At 43.1% G+C, this 21997-nt stretch overlaps 1 long non-coding RNA gene across 1 annotated transcript; it reads left to right on the top strand.

The window, feature by feature from the left end:
* Window positions 1–15637: 15637 nt before the first annotated feature.
* Window positions 15638–18097, top strand: LOC308592651. Its single transcript, XR_014010601.1, has 3 exons — window positions 15638–15866; window positions 16332–16591; window positions 17620–18097. It is a non-coding gene; the product is annotated as an uncharacterized lncRNA (long non-coding RNA).
* The last annotated feature ends 3900 nt before the right edge of the window (window positions 18098–21997 follow it).

The following is a 21997-nucleotide window of genomic DNA, read 5'->3' as shown; positions in this document are numbered from 1 at the left end:
TTTTATATGTGTGTAGACTGCACCATATAGTTATTTTCCCTCTTTCAGAAGTGGAACATCTGGTCGCATGGCAAGCAAGTTCTGTAATGTTGCTAAAAGCAAAGAAGTATTCACAGGAACAAAAAAGTATTATTAGCCATGCCCACGCTTAGATTAATTGTTAGGTAGTTCTTATCTATGATACAACTCTAGAACTGACAATTATTGTCCTTGACACCACCTACAGAAGGGTGGGTGTGTTTATCTGTTATATAGTCCATGAAGCTTTGATCATTTTGTTTTTTTTTTTTAAATATTTTTATTGGGTTTTCGCATTTTATATAAACACAAACAACACACCAAAACAAACATAAAAAACAACGAACATAAATAGTTCCCGAAAATCTTATTTTCTAACCCTAGTCCTTGACTTCCCCCCACCCCCTCCCCTGCATCCCTATTCCCAAACTTATGTCAGCAAGTTAGCATTTCTTCCATCTTAATATTAGTCCTTTTATAAAAAATAAAAATAAATTTTCCCTAAGTTGGACCCCAATTCTCTTCCCTCGATTTCTCATTTTTTCTTACATAACTTTCTTAATACTAAACCCCCTGGTCTTGAGTGTTGTTTAAATTTGATACTTCCCTCCCTCCCCTCCCCGCTTTGCGTCCTTTCCCGAGACATGTCCAAATTAACAGTTTTTAGCCTGGATTCCGGATATCCGAGGCTCTCAATTCTCTTTTAGTCCCTCTCCGCCGGTTTTGTTGGTAGTCCTTTTTGTCTATCATCGAGTCTCGAAAGATTTCCTTAACAATCAATCCAATCAGTCCATAGTCTCTTCCCATATTTAAAGGCAACTGCTGAGGAATTTCCACAAGGCCTAAGTCTTGCTGATAGTCAAAATCAAAGTCTATGTGGAGGCCCCAATTGTACTTCTTTATTTCGAGCTCCTGAGTTCCATAAAGTCCCAGGGCCTCCACTTTCATCTTCTGTATCTTTCGTAGGCTTAGAGTGGATTTAATCCAATAGTCTCCTTGCTTGTGTTCTCCAGATGTCGGCTTCTGGTTAGTACTTTCCCAGATAACTTGTTCTCTTTCTTGTTTTGTCTTCTCCTCTTCTTTGTTTATTGTTTCAAATTCAGCTGTGGGTTCTTTCTCACTCAGGCCCTCATTACTTTCAGCAGAACTACTTGTTTCCAAATCCAAGGTCGTCAATTGTTTACTCATAGCTGTAGTCTGCTCCTGTAGGGTTCCCACCAGTGAGAACATTCTTTCGATTTCTCTCAGTATCTTTCCACCCACAGCCATTGTAATTCCACAGAATTCCCCCTAGAGGGAATCTGGTTACTGAGTAACCTTTTCTCCAACAATCCTCTGTCCTATTATTGTTTCTTTGTTTCTCAAAATTTTAGTTCAATTGTAACTCCTTTTAATCCGGAGAGGTCTTAAACAGCAATTTTTTTCACTATTAATAGTCCATTTGACAGCTTTTGACAGCTGTCAAATTCTGCTCCTCTATACAGGCTCCAAAGCAGGTCGCTCCCGGGCCCGGGAGGGAGGGTTGTTTACCACAAAACAAAGACTCTTCCAACACTCCACTCTCCTGCTCAAATTTACCTTTCTAAATCTTGGAAGTTGCTGTCTTTTTAAAACTCACCCTTTACAGGGTAGGCACTCCAGCTTAGTTCTTGTTTCGTTGCTCTGGATCGTCTGCAAGGGGGGGTGTGGGGACTTCCTTTTAGCACACCCCCCCGGTCGTCTCAAATTCAAAAGGTAAAAGTTTTAAAGTTCAGTTCCAAATTACTCACGGGTTCTTTTTTCAGTCCGAATTTCAAGGAAGGAAGTCAGCGCTCTCCAGTTATGGCTCGCGGCTTCGCTCAGCGGCGGTAGCGGTCGACTCTCAGTGCCACGCCGTCCCCTGTATCCCCTCCGTAGCCTTTAAAAAGGCTCATTGCGAATCAGGGGGGGCGCTTAAGGCACCCGCCGAGTCTTCAGTCCGCAGGCTTCCGCGCCTGCGGTTTTTAAGGGTCCCCGTGTCGCCGGCACGGCAAAGACCCATCCACCGCTGAGCCGATTCCCTCCGGAGCTCGGAGGGAATCCGCCATTTCCCGATCGCGCCAACCCGGAAGTCTCTGAAGCTTTGATCATTTTGTGCTCTAAAAAACAGGCTTAAAAAAGTCTTTTACCACACAGATTCAGTCCTTCTTTGTGAGTCCTTGAAATATTATAATTTGGAACCCTGCTCATGCTTTGGTTTTGAAAGCCTAAAACAACGGAACAATCTTTGTCCAATTGAAAATGGAAGGAAATATTAGATCTCAGTGGAGATCTCCTTTCAGTGGGATTTTAGCTAAGGTTTGGTTAGTTAGGGGACTTGTTCCACTGCCATGTCATCTGGCTCCAGGTTAGGCAATCCTTGGTCCCGCCATGTCACCAGAAATGCTTGCCAGATTTTGCTCTGCAGAATATTGGATTCCTCTAAGTCAGAGATAGCAAACCTGGTGCCTGTCAGACTCCAACTCCTTTCATCCCTGACCACCCACCATGCTGGGTGGAGCTGATGGGATTTGGAGTCCAACAACAACTGGAAGACATAATGTTGCCTACCTCTTCTCTAAACCTTGACTTCTTTGTTCTCTTGGCCTTCAGTTTTATCTTTACATGCCTGCTCAGTTTATTTTATTTTTTATTTTATTTAAGGGATTTATAACCCAACTTTCCCATAAGCCGCAAAACAGATGATAGTACAATACGATAAAGATTGTAAAAACAATATTAAAGCAGACGATTGAAAGGCAATGATCAGCCACTAAATAAAAATAGCACCCAACTCAAGCTGAAAAGATGAGTTGTTATTATAGAAGACACCATCTGCTATTGAAAGCTTGGGAGAACAGGACCGACTGGCACCAAACAAATAATAAGGAAGGTGGAAGGTGAAGGTGAACTTGCCTGGGGAGGGGCCAACACAGTTTGGGCACTGCCGCAGAAAGATGCCTCTCTCCAATAGCTAGCTGCCTGCAGGAGCACCTGGAGAAGAGTCTCTAAAGAAGTTCTTAACTGACTGAAAAGAAGGACAGATATAGCTCTCCCTGTGTGGTTGGACTCTCATGATGCAGCTAGCATCACCATCAGGGATGATGGAAGAGAATATTGCCCATTTGGCATGGCCTGTTTTGTTTTATGATTCTAACAGGGAGACCTAGCTCCATAGGGGTGAGCAAGTGTACAATCTGCCTATGTAGGTGATGTTTCTCTTGCCGAAGCCTCAGTGTTTATTACCTGTGCAATTACATCTTTTAAATTGCTTTTAGACAAGTGTCAGCTCTTGCCTATTGCTCCTGTTCCCTGCACTGTCAATCTTGGAGCTCCTGTTGTGACAGTAAGAACCTAGGTTTCAAGTTTATCAGGAACATCATGAAATTGCCACAGTAGGGTTCATTTTTACAAACCCCTCTCTCTTTTTTAGAAGAAATGGCAAGTGAGTTTTTAACTTTGGGGCAGTGGCGGATTTGGGCACCCCCTCCCTCAGTCTTCACACTGCCTTTCTGAAGACGGATAAGGAGGCACCCAACTTTGGCAAGGTGGGCTCTGGCAAGGTCCTAGACCTCTCCCATTTCCTTCCCTAAGCCGGGAAAGCACTAACTAAGCTGCCCCTGTTTGGGCACTCCTCATCTATTTATCAACATCACATACATTCCTCCTGCCAGTAGCTCATGTGTTCTATTTCAAACTGCTTCACAGAACTGCATTAAGACCTTTAGAGGCCCTAAGCACTGAAAAGATTATGGTGGCCCCCATATGTAATATATAATAAATAACAGAAAGAAAGGAGTGTGTTATGGATTGTAAGAAAGCCTAACAAAGTTCTGATTTTAACATGACAGCTACTTTGATGCTTAAAGAAAAATAATAATCAAATGCTAAATTCTTTAAACCCCCCAAACTAAATTCTTTAACCCCCCCCCAAAGCGCCCCTGCTTTGCTGGTGCCCGCTAAACACATGCTTCATTTGCCTATTGAATAATCCAGCACTGCTGTTTGGAATCTGCTCTGGCTGCTGTACTGTCTAAATTACAGGCTCCAATTCCTTCTCAACATGCAGATATGTAAAAAGAACACAAACACTGCAAAGGCGGTTGCTGTGAAAATGGGAGAGCGAATTACTACCCTGTCTGTCTCTCTATGTAGGCTGAATTCAGTAAAAACGGAGAAGTTTCCAAAAAGCAGTGTCTGTCTTGTTTGTTCTTAGCTTGTTTTAATTTACCGTATGCCTCGTTGTACATGTAGGAGTTTTCTGTTCAGTCTCTGAGGGGAAAAAGCACGAGGTTCACATTCTGCCTTGTGTCTGTGGAACATTAACGTAAGTGTTTGCATTTTAATGAGGTGTTATGAGGGATGGAATTATAATGGCGTCAAGTTAATTATCTTTGTTTTTCACCAGGAGGGAAAGTGGGGTGGTTTTAAAAAATAATAATAATGTTTTTAATGTAAATGGTTTTTGAAATGACTGTATTTTTTAAATGGTGTTGTACTTTGCCCTGGGCTCTGAACTGAAAGGAAGGGCAGCACAAAAATAAAATTATTATTCTTAATAATGAGGATGATTTATAGATTTTGCTTTTGATTATGTTTTTTGTTGTTGTTTTTTTAAACATAATTTTATTACATATATATCACAACTTTCTTCTAATGAGCTCAAGGCCATGTATGTAATTCTCCCTCCATTTTAGCCTAACAGCTGCCCTGTGAGGTAGGCTCTACTGAGAACCAGCCAGAGGATGAGTGAACATGCATTTTTCTAATCCAAGTGGCCCAGCATTCAAACCACTATAAAGGCTTCTAAGAACCATATTCACAGTGCTTTTTTCCTGGAGGGCACACAGAGGTACGCATACCCCTAAACATTTTGTGAATCTAAGTTTGACCTCATTGAGGGGCAGTATTTCAATATGAGTAGGAAAATGAGAGTAGCCCTGTGGCATTTGCCCGTTCCTTTGAAAATGTCTATACAGGGGGAGAGAAAGAGTTAAAGTAGACCAATAGAAAAGCCAGAGGCGGAGCTTACCTGTTTATAAAAGGGCTTAGCCCAAGGTTTGGGTTGTGGGTAGGTGGGTAGTTGGTTGGGAAAGGCAGTTGGGAAAGCAGTTGGCAGACAGTTGGAAATAGAGAGATAGTTAGTGCAGTTGGTTCTTGTGTGAGGGGAGGTAGAAGAGTTAGAGACAGGATAAAAGAAGACTAAGAAAGTAAAGAGTAACAACGTTTTGAATGCAGTTAAAGTTAATGGTGTTTGCAATAAACTACACTCTTCTTTGTTAACTTAAGAACATGACTGAGGAGGACCTGGTTGGTGGCAGCGGATTAGTGGTGTATGGGTCAATAGTCTGTGAGACGACCGGGGGCTCCATACGAACACCACAACCCCTAAACATTTTTTTTAAAAGAAAAAAAGCACCATCAAAATTAAGGATCCCAGAACACTGGTCAGTTAAACATCAGTTGGGATCAAAAGAACTTCTTAATTCACCAAGGGACTGATGTGTTAATATTATAGGGTGCTGTTAAAATTATAGGGCAGGCTGGTATTTCCATTATGTGGGTAACTTCTTGCAGGTTTTACTGCTTTGTTTTATATTTTGTATATCTGTTGTAAGTTGCCTTGAGTCTTTTTTTAAAAGAAACACACCTAACAATTGGTGGTGGTGATCACTGTTATTTTTCTAGAAAAAGAGTTGCTGGAACTCACCATGAACACTTCACTTGTTCTCTTATAATGGCAATGGAGCCCACCTGGAAAGTGCCAGAACTGAGTTCCGGCTAGAAAAAATCCCTGATGATGATATGACATGAGGAACATAGAAGAACAATTTTATCCTACTATGCTAAGGGTACTATGCTAATAGGGCAGTGCTTTTTTTCTACAAAAAATAATGTTTAGGGGTAGTCTCATTTCCCTACTCATATTTGTTATGTACTGAAGTTCTCACCCTGGGCCAGCAGTGGGATACTATAGATAGTTCAGGTCCACATATGCAAATAAGGGATTGAAAGTGACGTTCAGTGATTGGATTGTTACAGAAAATGGTTACTGTTCTAGTGGAGATCTATATAAAGCAGGCTGGCTGAACCCTTCAGTTCAGTTCTGTTCTGGCCTGTGAATAAACAATAGCTGTTTGAAGAATCGCTGTGTTGTCTGATATGTTCACCCACAACTTAACAATATTGAAATACTACTCCTCAATAAGGCCAAACTTAGATTCACAAAATGTTTAGGGATATGCATAGCCCTACGTCCCCCCAGAAAAAAGCACTGCAGCAGGGTTTTGTTTTTTTTGCTCCAATTTGATCTCTAGACAAAGCTGGTGTCACATGACCTTCCACCTCAAGTTTTCTTAGTCACCTCTCTCCCTGGCATATGTGCTGGTACTTACAAGAAGAGGCATTCTAGCAAATGTCATCACCGCCTCCACCCCAGGCACAAATTAATATTTCAGCTTAGCACTGCACTACTTAAGAGTTCAGTCACCTTATGGAGAGAGTAGCTTGACTTCTGAACAAAACCATAAAGGAACTTTCAGTACAGGGCTGGCTCAGGACATTTGACCACTAGAGGCAAATCAGAAAATGGCCCCTCTCAACTGTGCACCCACCGCGCACCTGCTGCCGCGCGCATTCCCACCACAGTAGGTGCGCAGTGGCAGAGGCAGGAGCATAGCGTGGGGAGGGCAGGGGGGCTGTGGCCCCGGGTGTAGATTTTTTGAAACGGCACGAGGGGGAGCAACCAGGAGCCCCCACAACAGGCTCTGAAATACACTCGGAGTTGAGAGTGGATTTCATGCTCTTTATTCCGCTCATAGAGGTGAGGAGGAATGGAAGTTCCCCCAGAATGTCTGCTTTATATACATTATTTACACAATGAGCCCCATGTGATTGGCTAATTCCGGGATTCTCCTGTAAGCCAATCAGGCTGCGGATTCACTTCCACCTGGAGCTGGATTGGGTGGCTCCTGTGGACCAATCAAACTGCTGCATTCTGGATTCTATTGTTCTAGGACCAATCAGACTGCTGCATTCTGAATCCTATTGTTTTAGGACCAATCAGACTGCTGCATTCTGAATCCTATTGTTTTAGGACCAATCAGACTGCTGCATTCTGAATCCTATTGTTCTAGGACCAATCAGACTGCTGCATTTTTGATCCTATTCAACTCAGTACATAACAGACTCCCTCACTTGTCAAGCCATGCCTGGGCTGAGCCTTCATGACTGGGGTAGCAGCAGGGCCTCCTTCCCCTCATGTGCCCCATCCCTGGGCTGGCAGAGAGGAAGGGAGGTGGAAGGTGCTGCTGTTGCCCACTAAAGAGAGGCAAGAAGCTCTGGCAGTCGCCTCCTCCTTTGCAAACAGGACACCACAGCCCTCAGGTCTGCCCTCATTGCGGGCCTTCTTTCTTCCTCCCCGTGCCTCCCTCACCAGCGACTCAGACTGCTGCGGAGGCTGGATATGTGCCCCCCCCCCCAGCTGTCTGGACCCTGCTGCCCTGAGGCCACTGCCTTGGCTTGCCTCGCTTCATGGGCAGGCCAGCCCTGTTTCAGTAGATATACTGGAGAGAGAGGATCACTGAGGCAGTATGCTGGGATTTTTGTGTGTTCACAGAAGGAAAGAAAAAGGCTGGAGTACTTCTTTCATGTTTCCTGAATTTCCCAGTGCTTTGCATAATACCGGTCTCTCAAGAGGGACCAAACTCTTCAGAAGAGTGCAAAGCATACTGGCAGGGATCATTTGCTTGCTGTTTCTCTGCCAAAAATGGAAAATGCGGTTTCAGAATAACAAACCCTGTTTCATGAATAAGCCTAAGATAAGATGGAGATAGTAACATTGCAGCAAGCAATGAGGATTCGGGAATGTTATACAACAGTATTTTAATTGTTAGATGCAGATATTGCTGAGTGGTTTTATTGTACCGAACATTTGGGAATTTTGTCTATATGCCAATGAAGGTTTCAGAGTGATTGAATAAGCCTAATTTTAGTTTGTATCCTTCCATGGCTATAACAATAGCAGAAACTTATTTCTGATGTTCTGCAGGAGGACAAGAAATGGGACACACAGTTTTATTCTGCTTTTGCTAGCTATGGTAGAGGGGCAAGGAAGCTGGCTACCTCATCAAGAGGTACTTTGTGTTTTAAAAACTTTGTGTTTTCAAATACTTTTTCCTTCACTGGCATTGTACGTTGGGGTACACAACATAACCATTTGTTATGTACTGAAGTTCTCACCCTGGGCCAGCAGGGGGATATTGTAGATAGTTCAGGTCCACATATGCAAATAAGGGATCGAAAGTGACGTTCAGTGATTGGATAGTTACAGAAAATGGTTACTGTTGTGTTCTAGTGGAGCTCTATATAAGCAGGCTGGCTGAACCCTTCAGTTCAGTTCTGTTCTGGCCTGTGAATGAACAAGAGCTTTTTGAAGAATCGCTGTGTCGTCTGATATTGTGATGGCCTGGGAATCTGATTCAGAGGCTGAACCAGAGGAATCCCAGCCTGCACAGGAGTCCCTGCCTCCAGGGCCGACTGAACTGGGGCAGGGCCTTGATTCTGAAGCGCCTGCACCTGTGCCAGATCCTCAGGAGCAGGCACCAGGTGAATCCACTCTGGCTCCGGAGGTGGTTGAGGACACAGTGCCTACAGGTGCGCCTCTCCCAGCCCTGTCAGGGGAAGGTGAGTCTCCCCCTGGGTCCAGTAACCCTCCAGCCTCTCCTGAGCTGCAGAGGCGCAGGGCAGAGAGGCGGAGGGAACTGGTTTCTCCCAGGAGGAGTGCTCGCCTTAAGGCCAGGAGAGGCGGGTCTCCTGGGGCCCGGGACCGCCCCTGGCCTCAGAGAAGATAAAGGCCAGTCAGCCCGGTCCCAGGTTGCGGGAGCAACATCGTTGAAGAGCTGTTTCGGCCAGCACCCAGTCCTGTTCCTCCAGAGTTCCTGTCCTTGCCCGGCTCCTCGCTTTGGACCCCGCTTCGCCCGTGGAGGACTGTCTGCCAACCCTCGACTCAGGTCCCGGACCTCGCCCCACGGTAACCTCCCCCCGGGACCAGCACAGATATGTTCACCCACAACTTAACACCAATAGAACAATAATAGCACTAAACAATGAGTTGGCATTCATGAGGATGCCTTTGCCATTTATACTGCAACAGAAAAAGTTCTGTAAAGGGACTGTAATTCAAAAGGATGAGCAGAAAATAGATTTGTATACGGATGATGTGTTGTTTTTTGTAGATGACCTACAACCTCAGTCCCTACCTTTATTTCTTTATAAATTTTGCTACCTCTTAGGACATGCCGTATCTTCTAAGAGAAAAAATATTCTCCAATCCATCTTCCAGCCTTGGCACTTCAAATGGTACCCAGCATTTCCAACATATTTAAAGAATAATGTGCCAGCTCAATAGGAATTGTGGACAATGCAGAATCCGTTAATTATTAACAGACTACCTAGGCCTAGACAGGTTTACACCACTTCCTATGACAGTTGGTACAGCTTGAGACTACCACAATCTCAGGGTTGTGGGTTCAAGTCCCATAATGGGCAAAATATTCCTGCATTGCAAGGGGTTGGACAAGATGATCGTGGTCACTTCCAACTCCACAAATTCCATGTGGGTGGAAATCAGCATGATTTAAATGAATGCCCTACTCCACTCAATACAGGTCAGTCTGCTATACTTTATGAGACATGTAGGTGATCATATGCTCACCTAGATACACTTTATAAGTTTACTTGTGATTATATAGAGCTCGCTACCCGATAACTAACTTGTCTTGACGACTGGTCACAAAATATCTAACCTGGCCCCTGCATTTCATGCATAGAAATTCCTAGTGTTTTCTAGGAAACAATAATGCAATGTTTGCCCTACTCCAAACAGTGAGGCATTCCTGGAGCGTAGCACTTAATACCTCAATTGGTTCCTTTGGAAGAAAGTCACTGGAGGCTTATGGCGTTATGTAGTATTTGACTTCAGTTACATTAATAAATGTATAATTTATTTGTTGGTGCTGGAGGAGACTCTTGAGAGTCCCATGAACTGCAAGAAGATCAAACCTCTCCATTCTTAAGGAAATCAGTCCTGAGTGCTCACTGGAAGGACAGATCGTGAAGCTGAGGCTCCAATACTTAGGCCACCTCATGAGAAGAGAAGACTCCCTGGAAAAGACTCTAATGTTAGGAAATATGGAGGGCACAAGGAGAAGGGGACGACAGAGGACGAGATGGTTGGGTAGCGTTCTCGAAGCTACCAGCATGAGATTGACCAAACTGTGGGAGGCAGTGGAAGACAGAAGTGCCTGGCGTGCTCTGGTCCATGGGGTCACGAAGAGTCGGACACGACTAAACAACTAAACAACAACAACAACAATTTATTTGTGTGGTTATACAGACTGAGCATAGGTGAAGACACACAGCCTAAGCACTTCAAAGCAAATCATGCTTCCCCACATGATGATCTCCAGAGAGAGGTAACCCAGTCAGGTGGGCGGTATAGAAATAATAAATTGTTGTTGCTGTTACCTACTTTCTGTAGTTTTCTTCTTGGTTCTCTTGCTGTTGTTTTCCCTATCGATCTGTGCTCAAACCAAGTTCACCTCCCATCCTCACTAGAGAGCTTGAGATTTCACCAGAACCTGCCAGTGTGGTTGCTGCTTCATGGGCAGCGGCGGATGACCTAGATAAGGGAAGTTTTGGCGGGGGCGGGATAGCACCTAATCATTTCACATCAGGCGACGAAACGGGTGCGCTGCCCCTGGTAGAAATGGAAAGGGGATGGAAGGAAGAGTGCAATGTCATGAGCTAAGAAAGCAGAGCCCGAAGGAAGGGTAAGTGGAGAATGAGATGATAGATATGGGAGTTCTGGGAAGTCTGGTCAAGAGGTAAGCAGCAGTCCCATTCTTATGACATGCGGTCCCACCTACTGTATATTGAGTAACAGCATACATTTATCTGATGGATTTTCACAATGATCCAGTGAAGCAAGTCTTACACAAAGGACCAAAGTAGAAGTTGCTTAGGAGATCTGTGGTTAGTACTTCCCACTTTTCTCCCTTTCCCCACTCTCAGTTTGGACTGAGGCTGTGGTGCAGTAGTGGGGAGAGGTCTGCTGCCTTACCCCCCCTCTTCCATAGTATTGGATCCAAATCAGCTCCCTTTTCCAACCAAGAAACGCAAGCTGGCTAGCAAAAATAATGTAACATCAAATTGGGCGTCAGGTAGGAGGGCAATGGCTAGGTGGGCAGTTCCAGTGCTTTAAAAACCATCTCACTATTACTGGCTTTCAATGCTCAGTTTGAAAATATCTACTCTCACAACTTGTGTCGTCTGTCTGGGTGGCTGAGGCTCACCCAGGAAGCAGCAAACAGACCAATTTTGGGGGCTGGGATGGGGTGATGATTTCTGGACTCTTCCCATTTCCTCTCTTCCCAGGCACATCTTAAGGGACATAAGGAATTATGGAATTTAAACAGCAACAACAAAAATCCCAAATTTAAAAGCACACAAGTTAAAAAGCAGTGAAAAGCAATTCTAAACAGTTTAAACAATTAGAACAACAAGTACTTGAAGTGATGTCACATAACGGCCCCAGCAAACAAATCGGGATGACTGCTCAAGAAATAGGTTATCTGGAAGCAACCAGAGATTCGTTCCTAATCCTGCAATCTAAGATTTACCTGAAGATAGGGGGATTGAACCTGAGACTTTCTGCATGCAAAGCACAAACTGTACTGTCCCTGAATTAAATGGAGGCACTGTTGCATGCCTGCATAGTTTCTTTTGAACCTGGATGATAACTCCTGCACAGACAAATTCCCAGGACACATGGGAATACAAATCCTTCTTTGCGTTTGTGACTGCAAGCCACTATACCACCATTTTTTATTTTGTACATATAGTGTTTTAGCAAAATACCCCAAACCAACACCGGATACCTTTCTAGAATGGCAATAAATGATGCCACCATGAGGACACAATTGTTTTACACATGCTGTGCACTTATCCGCTTTAGTTTTCTGATGCCAATTATGCCAGAGAGCAACTTCGATCCCAGAGGACTGCATTTCACCTGTCTATTTTTCAGCCTTCAGCAGACAGCAACATATCAAAACGTTGGGAGTGTAATCAATTTGTTGTTGTTCTTGATGCTGTGACTGCTATTTTGTTTCTTTAATTGAATTTTTTTCCTGACAGCACAATTGGTGCAATCAGTTTAAGTGATTCAGCTTGGCCAAATGAATCATCAAGGGTGATTTGTAGATTTTCCTAGGCAATGCCTTGTTTGCCCAAGTTTAATCAGAGCGTGTTGAGAAGTGATAGCGTATTATTCAAACTGTCAGCCATTAAAACCTTCCTAGCACAGAGTTTATAAGAGCAACATATGAGCTTGACATCTTGAGAGACAAAGAGACAGAAGGGGCAAAGACACCGTTCCTTTTCTGTGACTTTGAAAAAATAATTTAATATGGCTGACAACAAGCAGGGTGTACTCTGCACTTTGAAAAAATACCAGCGTAATGTGCCAAGAAAAGCATAATTATTTATTGCCGCATACTTAAAAAAATATATTGGCATCCATAAGTGTAATAGAATGCCACTCAGAAAGGCCTATTGGCCCTGTTGCTGCTAACCTTTCATCACATGGTTGCTGCACGATGCCTTTGGTGGCAGAGCAACAACTGCTTTTGATTTTTGATTCTGATCAGTGGTCTCTTACTGTTAATGTTTGGCTTTTGCTTGGGGAAGGGCTGAAGTTCAGGGGCAGAGCATATTGTATTCCTGTTTAATCCAGATTTACTGCTTCTGTGGGAAGGGTCTGCTTCCTGCCAGTGGTGGAGCATATGCCCGTGCTGCCCAGGGGGGCAGGGTGCGCTCCCAAGGGGGTGGGGCCATTCGGGTGCACAGAGCGATGCATGCGCCCTGCAGCCGGGGGTGGAACGAGCCACCCATGGTGGACATTCAGCGCACCGCCCGCCCGTGACTCCCCGGGTTTCTTTGCTGAGGGAGACTGACATTTGGCGCATGGCCCGCCTGTGACTCCCAAGCCTCCCTGTCAAAATGAAAGGGAGGGGGGAATGCTTCTGGCAAAGCTACGCAGCTCCCCCCATTCCCCTGACAGCGATCCACCCCCACCACCACCCCTTCCTACACCCTTGCCAACCGCATAAACCTTGAATCCCGATTAAATGGAGGGGGTGGAATCATGGGGTGGTGATTGGATGAGGACACACTGTATACCACTTTAAACATATAGTGCAGATAGAGCCCTAATTTCAGCAGGGGGAAGGGAGACTGCAGACAGATCAGGCCAGTCATGAGGCAAGTGAGGACGCTGCTTCAAGTGGCAGAAGCCCTGCCATGACACACACCTCGTTCTGATGCTTTTCAGTTTAGGACAGAGTTGGGAGAAAGTGAGGTTGTAATGTCTTCATGCTCTATATCACTGCTTTCAACTTGGGGCACCTGATACCTATGGGCTTGACATAAATTTGGTGTCATAGGCATCTTGTGGAGAATGTAGCAAGGAGTTGGACACACTGAGAACAGCTTGCCAAAGGATCTTGCCTAAACATGGATCATTTGAAGCGTTTAAACTGGTCCTGAGGATGTTTTTTGGGGGGGGGATGAATAGAGCCATTACAGGAGATTCTCATCTCATTCTGAACCTTCATGAATTGTGACAGAACCAGAATATAGAAGTCACTAAGAAATTCTATTTACAGTTTAAAAGATGTTATGATTTTTTGTATCACTTTACCTTTCTCAGTAATGCAACAACTCTCTAACAAATAAAATTACTCTTCAACTAATGCTATAACTCCTAAACTACAACATGCACAATATCTAACTCCCTTCAAAGACCTGCTCTAACCAAGACCTCTGGCAAGTAATCCTGCAAGAGGCCATGTCACAAAGGAGGACATGTCACTGTTACCTAGCAACCTTACTCAACGATGGGCATTGTTCCTCTTACTGTTAGTTTTTTTAAAGCTTTCAATGGCTTAAGCTATTTAATTTAATTAATTTTTACTATAAAGAAAAAACTAGGACACCCCTTGTCCAGGGGATTCCAGTGCAGTGCCCAATCAAACTTTAAAATACAACAAAGCAACATATTTTTCAAGCAAGAATAAGATCGAGAGGCAACAAAAACACAAAACTATTGAAGTAGAACAGAGGTCATACACTCTCTGGGCCAGTAACAATTTTATAACCTGGTGCCAGAAAGACTGTAGTGTAGTTGTTATGTATTTTATATGTGCTTTACTGAAGTTCCTGAAACCGTGGAAACCAGGATTAAAAACCTCCCCCACCCATCTCTTACTAGGAAAATTAACAAATTTACAGAGCTATGTTAGTTCATAAAAGAAAGGAGGATACAGTATTTTGCTCTCTTTTTGGAAATGTACAGTATGAAATGTGAAACAGGAATCAATATAGGATAATAAGAAAATGTCCTCATTTTTTGTCATGCTTGCTCATGGAAAGAGGAAGCGAGCAAGACTTTATCCCCGGTCTCTGCACCTTGCTGCAGCTGATCCCTTACCTGCATGTAAGGTAAGGCTACCAGATTTTTTCCCCAAAGAATCCGGGGACGCTTTTTTTTTTTGAAAAGAGAAAAAAAAGTTATTTTTAAAAAGTTATTTTTTTATTAAAAAAATAAGTAATATCTTCTCTTCTGTGGTTTCCTCTGTTGCGTGGCCTTCCTCTGGGCCCTGGTCTGCTCTCTTGGAGTGCTAGCCACCATGGAGGAAGCTCACGTAGGTCCTGGACTTAGCCACATATCATTGCCCTCGCAGTGCTCTCGTACCTTGTACCTCTCCTGCTCAGTGGTGGCGGCGGTGGCGGTAAGGTCAGGGCTCCCCTCTTTTTTCTCCTTCCTCTTTCTCTCTCCTCCTTCTCCTTCTCCACTCCTCCTTCTCCCTACGTTGGCTCCGGGGTTTTCCCGGCCCCGGAGCGCCACCGGGCAGTCAGCCAGGTGGCCGAGTGTTCTCACTCCTGGCTCAATTTGGGTCACAGGGGGAGGGGGGTCAGCGGTTCCCCCAGTTGACACGCCGGGCGTCCCCAGTTCCCCATTGGCAGTGGTGGTGGCAGCGGCAGTCTCAGCAGCCCGGAGCCAGCTTGGTAGCGCAGTTGGCTCTGGCTGGCTTCAGGAGCTGCTCGCTGCTGTGGAGCCCACCATTTTGCCTTGCCGGAAGTCTCAATATAATGTGTCTTGTGCCAGTGAACCAATCATGCAACATTCATTCCCTACTAATAAATCTACAACACTTAAAATATAAATCTGGGGAGATTAAATGAAATCCAGGGACATTCCGGGGACGGATTTTGTCTGGGGGCAGGTTTGTAAATCCAGGGACTGTCCCCGGGGACATCTGGTAACCATAGAAAATGTTGTAGGTTGGTTTGCTTTTGCACTTTAGTACACTGCAGGTATTTTCAGGGTCACAGAGATGCCTTACATTCCCTTCTGACATAATAAGCCCAATGTTATCCGGCCACCCTACTGGGTAGCATGAATTTTCATACAAGAGTAGGTAGATAATTTCCAGAATGAAAGTTCTGCATTATAATTTAAAAAAAACACCACACATTAATTTTACTTTACTTTATTCATGTGTCGTTTAAATAAAAGAGGAAGAAAATACCTCTAAAACAGGCAAAAGGACCTTGAAAGTAGAAACACACCAGTCTCTGTAGGCAAATGCTTTTGTGTGCTGGCTGGCAAAAATGGAATTCTGGGTCAGAGACAACTTTATTTCAAGTCATTGTAAAAGGTTTCAAAATGGAGTCAGCCACAGCTTACATGGGCCTGGCAACTCAAGGCAAACATGCATCCCACTGCAGTAGGTACCAGGTAGAGAGACTTGGCTTTGTCTCCTGTGGTTTAAATTAGGATAAAGTGTTGGCGCTGTTGCTGTTTTCATCACACTACATGTGTTAATTGGTGTGCTATTGCCAGAATGTCTGTGTTATCCACCAACAACTTTTTTTGTGAACAGCCACTGTTCTTAATTATCATTTTCTGTACTTTCTGCATTTAATTACCCTCTGACATCCCACCCTCTGCTTACATATGCATACAACAGCTGGAATTCAGGATAACACATGGTGCATCTGTTGAAAAGGACTGTAGCCCCTGAAAGCTTTTGCTGTAATTTCTTAGTCTTTCAGATGCCACAAGACCCATTGCATTTGCTGCAACTGGCTAACACATTACCCTCTGAAAAATATCATTATATGTAAATGGAGAGAAAGTGGAACTAGCTGAGAGATTTGAGAACTGCCTTTTCTTTCTTTTTTTAACAAAGAACAATCAGTGAAAGCCACAACCACTTCCCTGGTGAGAAGGGCCAAAGAACTGCTGACATGCCTTGAAAGATGCAGTAAAAGAACAGGTTTGTCAAAAGCCAACAGCAAAGGAAAGAGGGGGGAAAGCAGTCTACAGTAAAGGAACACCTCTGCCCATCAACAGGAGTAGTATTTGCAATGGTGGGGCAAAGTAGATTCCAAGACGCAGACAGAATTCACCACACCTCAGGGCAAGGCCAGATCAAGGGAGAAGGTACAGGTAACTCACAACTTATGCACATTTACAGTAACTTGTGTGATTCTTAACTTTACTTGATTGACGGCTCACCAGTTGAAATTGCACAAATTAAATGCACGCAAAATCCTGCGCAAAAAGAGTTTTTAAGCTCTCTGCCTTGCTTACTGGGTTCTCACAAGATCTTATTCCCTGCCAGTATTATCTTGCTGCATGAAGAATGTATGAGTCTAATAAAATTATTGTTCTCCTGGCTTTGATGCCAGCCCCCCGTCTTCTACTGAAGGCCAGAGAACTCTTGTCACACTTTACTAACCTAATAAGGTGAAGCTAGAGGCCCATGATGGGTGCAAAAAGACAGAAATGCGTCTTCTTTTCACTAATTGGGGGTGCAGGAATAATTAGCAAACTGTCAGGGCTTCAGACTAGTTGATCTTCTTGCTCTTTCAACTTCTGGCAAGATTAGAATTGTTTTGCAAAGCATGAAAGCTTCTTATATGAGGGGGAAAACAAATGTATTATATTTTCAATAAAAAGCATAACGTAAGAAGCAGGAAGAAACAGCGAGACATTGGGGCTACAATCTCACAGGAGGGTAAGCAAGGCAGAGAGCTGGCTGATGCTTAAAATCTCTCTGCCATGCTCCAGAAGGTAAGGACGGTCATGTAGGGGTGTTCCAATGGCTTATTCTGACTATATGCAATTTCCCCCAGAATGTAGTTCCTGCATAAGCTTCCTGTATACCAGAGCACCCAGAGCACCCAAGGAAATAATATCAGGAAAACACTGATGGCCAGCTAGTGTTGGTGGTGACTTAGGTATAAGTCCCAAAGAGTTCAATGAGGCTTACTTGCAGGCAGTGTTTTTTCCCTTAAAAAAATGTTTAGGGGTACTCTCATTCTGACTTAAGAAAATCACCATTTTATAGTTCAAATCAGGAAAAATAAATACAGTACAAAGAACATGCATCATATTACACAGCTGGCAGCTCACAGTTACTTCCACATTGGCATGAGGTTGTGTGCATTAACATCTTCCCGATTCCTTTCTAGGAAAGGAAATGAAGCCGCATCGGAGGGGGTAACAACGAAACTGACCAATCACCGTGCTAGATTCCCACTCCTACTTCACACATTAAACGCTCACTTCTGTCCGAGACTCAGGAAACACTGTGACAGGAAATGATGCCGCCATCAGGGGTAGCAACGGAACTGATGATTCACCGTGATAGAGAAGAAACTAATTTTTGAAATTTTAAATAGTTTCTTGTCCCATTATTCACAAAAATTTTAGGGGTATGCATACCCCTGTGTACCCCCAGAAAAAAGCACTGCTTGCAGGTAAGTGGGTACAAGATTACAGCACAAATTGACCAGACTCTAAAAATCTGGTCTATACGGGCATGATGTTAATTATGAGTCTCTTTTCCCCCAGAAAGGTGAACTCAAAACATCAAAAACAAGTGCAAAAACTAGAATAAAATCAATCTAAAATTTCCCTTGTATCATTGAAACATGATTATTTCCAAGTCACACTGAAACTAGGAATTGAATTATTTCATTCAGTTGTTTGTTAGAATTGCCTGTAAACTTTACTTCTTATACACTAAAAGCTTGGGGGGGGGGGGAGGTTGTAAGAGTAAACCATGAATATAAATATAAAATAGCACTGGGGAATCTGTGGCCCTTCAAATGTTGCTGGACTACAACTCCCATCACCCCTGGCTTGGCTGCCTGGGGTTACTGGTCCAGCAATGTACTGAGGATTGCATGCCCCCCCCCCACCGGATTTAAAACAATAGTGTGCCACAGCTATTTGATTCAAGGCTTTTGAGCTGCTTGCAGGATGGGTAGACACAAAACTTACAAAATCACTGGTTTCATTTTGAAGATAACAACAGAGAATTTTTTCCTCTTCCCCTCCTCCCCCACTGTCCATTTTGTTTTCCATTCTTGGAGCTGCTCTATTGCACTACGCCTGAAAGGGAAACTGTACTTTTTTGGCTCATTGGAGACATTCTGTCGCTCTTGTTCTCAAGATCATTCAGCCTTATTTCAAGCCTTTTTCTCACTGGAGCACTTCAGAGTATTGTGTTGTGTATTGGACCCTCTCCACAAGCCTCATTACTAAGGGTTTATTTAGCAGCTCTGGCATGTTATGAATGGCCCTTTACCTTTCTAGCATCTGGTATCAAGGCTGGTGCTTAAGAGTAGCCTGCTGCAGTCAGACAGGTTTTGAATATTTTTCTCTAGATCAGTTTCAAGCTTCTGTTGTTTGTTGTTCTTTTGTGCTTTACACTTCTCAAATGTCATGCGGTATCCTTGCCAGCTTGTACATTTATTGGGAACCATCGTATGCAGATAGCCTTTCTGAATGAACTGTGTGTGCTTGACAGAAAATATACAAGGCTTTCTTAGCCTTGTACCTTTCTTAGTGCAATATCTGTTTCCAGTTCTCCAAGCCCCTTCTAAAATATTTCACACACTAAGACAGCTTTTTGATCCAAGGTAGAATGTGGTTTTGTTTAAGTTTTCAGGTTATCACAATGGACATCCAGAATCTAATTGTACAGCTTAATTGTTTCCCTTCCCCCACTTTAATTTTCTTAAGTTGGGTTGATTTGTATCTTGAGTGTTACAACTGTAGAATTTTCCCACACTCCAACAATTTTCAAAGGGTTGTTCTGGGTAATCTGAGGGGTCCACAGTGAAAATAACAGACGTGACAGAACTGGAAGAAGATTGCAAAGTTCAAAGGCAATTGCTGAAAAAATTGAACGCTATCATCAATTTGCTCGCAAGACTCTTTTGTTTCAAACAATACAAAATTAAGTTCCTTTAAAGGCAAATTTTAATCAGGTAAGTTAAAATGTACTACCGCATTTGAAGAACTATTAAAAATATTAGGGCAATTTCATTAATCTATACCACAGGGCAATTCATTGGATACTACAAAACTGAATAATAAGATGGAGAGGGCAGGATTAGGCAAATTAACTCCAAATAATGTAGGGGCATATTTTGTGGAAATATGTTCCTATGTGTTAAAAAGATGGGAAATTATCATTTAAACAAAGAAACAAGCAGCTGCACTATACTTATTTGGCAATTAAAAGCAAATATTTCAGTTGAGAAACACACAATAATATATGCAACCTTCAAATGGGCATTGTTTAATGTTGAGCAGTAATAATTCTACTTTCTTAAAAGCCAGAATGCTCAGTGCATGCTCAATTCAATAGTAGATGTAAATCTGCCCTCTGCTGGCTCATTTATTGAAGTACCCAAATTCTCTGTAATTCCTGTAAAAGGGTAACAGAGCGGTAAAACAGCTGTGACATGTACCAGCATTTATATCCCACAATTTCCTAAGCACTTAAGCAGGTAAAATACATTCTATAGGGAAAATGCAAATAATATAGAAAAACCTCTTGGGTCAGTCTAATCCCAGTCCATGAATACCTGCCCAAATGAAAAAGTAGTATAATGTCTTTCAAGGACTTATGGTATTGCTGTACATAATTTTATCCAATGCTGTTTTTATTACATTATTTATCTAATTCAACATTTTCGGTGTAAGCTGCCTTGCTCTAAAATAGTCAATACAGCTGCCCTTCTATGTTGCTATGCATGTATTTCTTGACTTGGTGCAAGATACCTACATTATTTACATTCAAAAGAGCTTTCAAAATAAATATTGTTTTTTGTTGTTGTTTAGTCGTGTCCGACTCTTCGTGACCCCATAGACCAGAGCACGCCAGGCACTTCTGTCTTCCACTGCCTCCCGCGGTTTGGTCAAACTCATGCTGGTATCTTCGCAAACACTGTCCAACCATCTCGTCCTCTGTCGTCCCCTTCTTCTTGTGCCCTCCATCTTTCCCAACATCAGAGTCTTTTCCAGGGACTCTTTTCTTCTCATGAGGTGGCCAAAGTATTGGAGCCTCAGCTTCAGGATCTGTCCTTCCAGTGAGCACTCAGGGCCGATTTCCTTAAGAATGGAGAGGTTTGATCTTCTTGCAGTCCATGGGACTCTCAAGAGTCTCCTCCAGCACCATAATTCAAAAGCATCAATTCTTCTGCGATCAGCCTTCTTTATGGTCCAGCTCTCACTTCCATACATCACTACTGGGAAAATCATAGCTTTTACTATACGGACCTTTGTTGGCAAGGTGATGTCTCTACTATTTTAAATAAATATTACTGACGTTTTATTACAGACTTTAGCACAAGTAATAAAACATTTCATTTAATGCCAATGCAAAAACAAGTAACTAAAACTGAAACATTACAGGAGTGGTTTATTCATGAATCCAAATAAATTGTACAGCTAATGAATATTTGATAGGAATTACTCTACTCTATCATTTATAACAGCATCCAACCTCCAAAGCAGCTATTCAGGGCTAAACCATGATTTTGCTTAGCAAGTCATCTCAATCCAGGTTCATGGTTTGTCTCCCCCAAACAAGCACAGGAAGTAAACAAAGAACAAACTCTGGTTACAGCTCATGGTTTATCCAGAGCAAGGGTGGGGAACCTCCAGCCCACAAGCCAATCTTAACTAATCCAACAGGTGAGCCAATGTGGCCTGCAATGCTGTTTTCTCCCTAAATCATGTCTACCTGCTCATCACACCATAACAAAAAAAATATGTAATTGCCATCAACAACACACCTAATTTCTTAGTACAGCTCTCTAACATTGTGTGCAAGACTTTATTCAGATAATGGGAATAAAATATTAGCAGAGGCAGCTGAGAATTATGAGCAGAAGGTACAAGAGTCAGTTGCACTGAGCGCAGCGGTTTTCATTATAAAGTCGAACTAATGTAGCAGTGATAATAACTCTGCCTGGAGCAAAGGCTTGTTTTATTATGGAGATTTTTGACAAATTAATCTGTGGTGCCCAAGATTAAAGCAGGTCTTATTATTACTGTGTGTCCCGAGAAAGGCACATGAATCACCCTTCTCATCCCTCACTGTCCCAAAGCCTGTGTGTGGTTTTCAAACGTTACATCGGATTTCCCTTAAATGTAGCCACCTGTGGAGTGAGATACGAAGATGGCTTAACATTAGAATAGCATTGCTTTAGAACAGATAAAGCTTGGATCCAGAAATAGAAAGAGCAGGGGAGTAATCTATTATTAAAATAATCACTTTACCTAGAAAAAAGAACCACAAGCTATATTTTCTGTCTCTCTTAGGCATAGCCAGTGTGGTCTCCTCCAGATGTTATGCATTACAATTTCCATCACCGCCACCATTGATCATAGTCCATAATGTCAAGAGTGCACCATGTTGACTACCTTTGTTCTTTGATAAAATAAAGTGGGTAGCCAATTTTGTGCTCTCCAGATGTTGCACCACAATTCCCACCTGCCCTAGTCAACATGGCCAATGGTTAGGAGTGATGGGAGTTGTAGGGTAACATC

The sequence above is a fragment of the Podarcis bocagei genome (genome assembly GCF_964188305.1).
Source record: "Podarcis bocagei genome assembly, chromosome: 8".
Classification (NCBI taxonomy): Eukaryota; Metazoa; Chordata; class Lepidosauria; order Squamata; family Lacertidae; genus Podarcis; species Podarcis bocagei.
The sequence above is the reverse complement of the archived record's forward strand: the minus strand, read 5'-3'. Positions and strand labels throughout refer to the sequence as shown.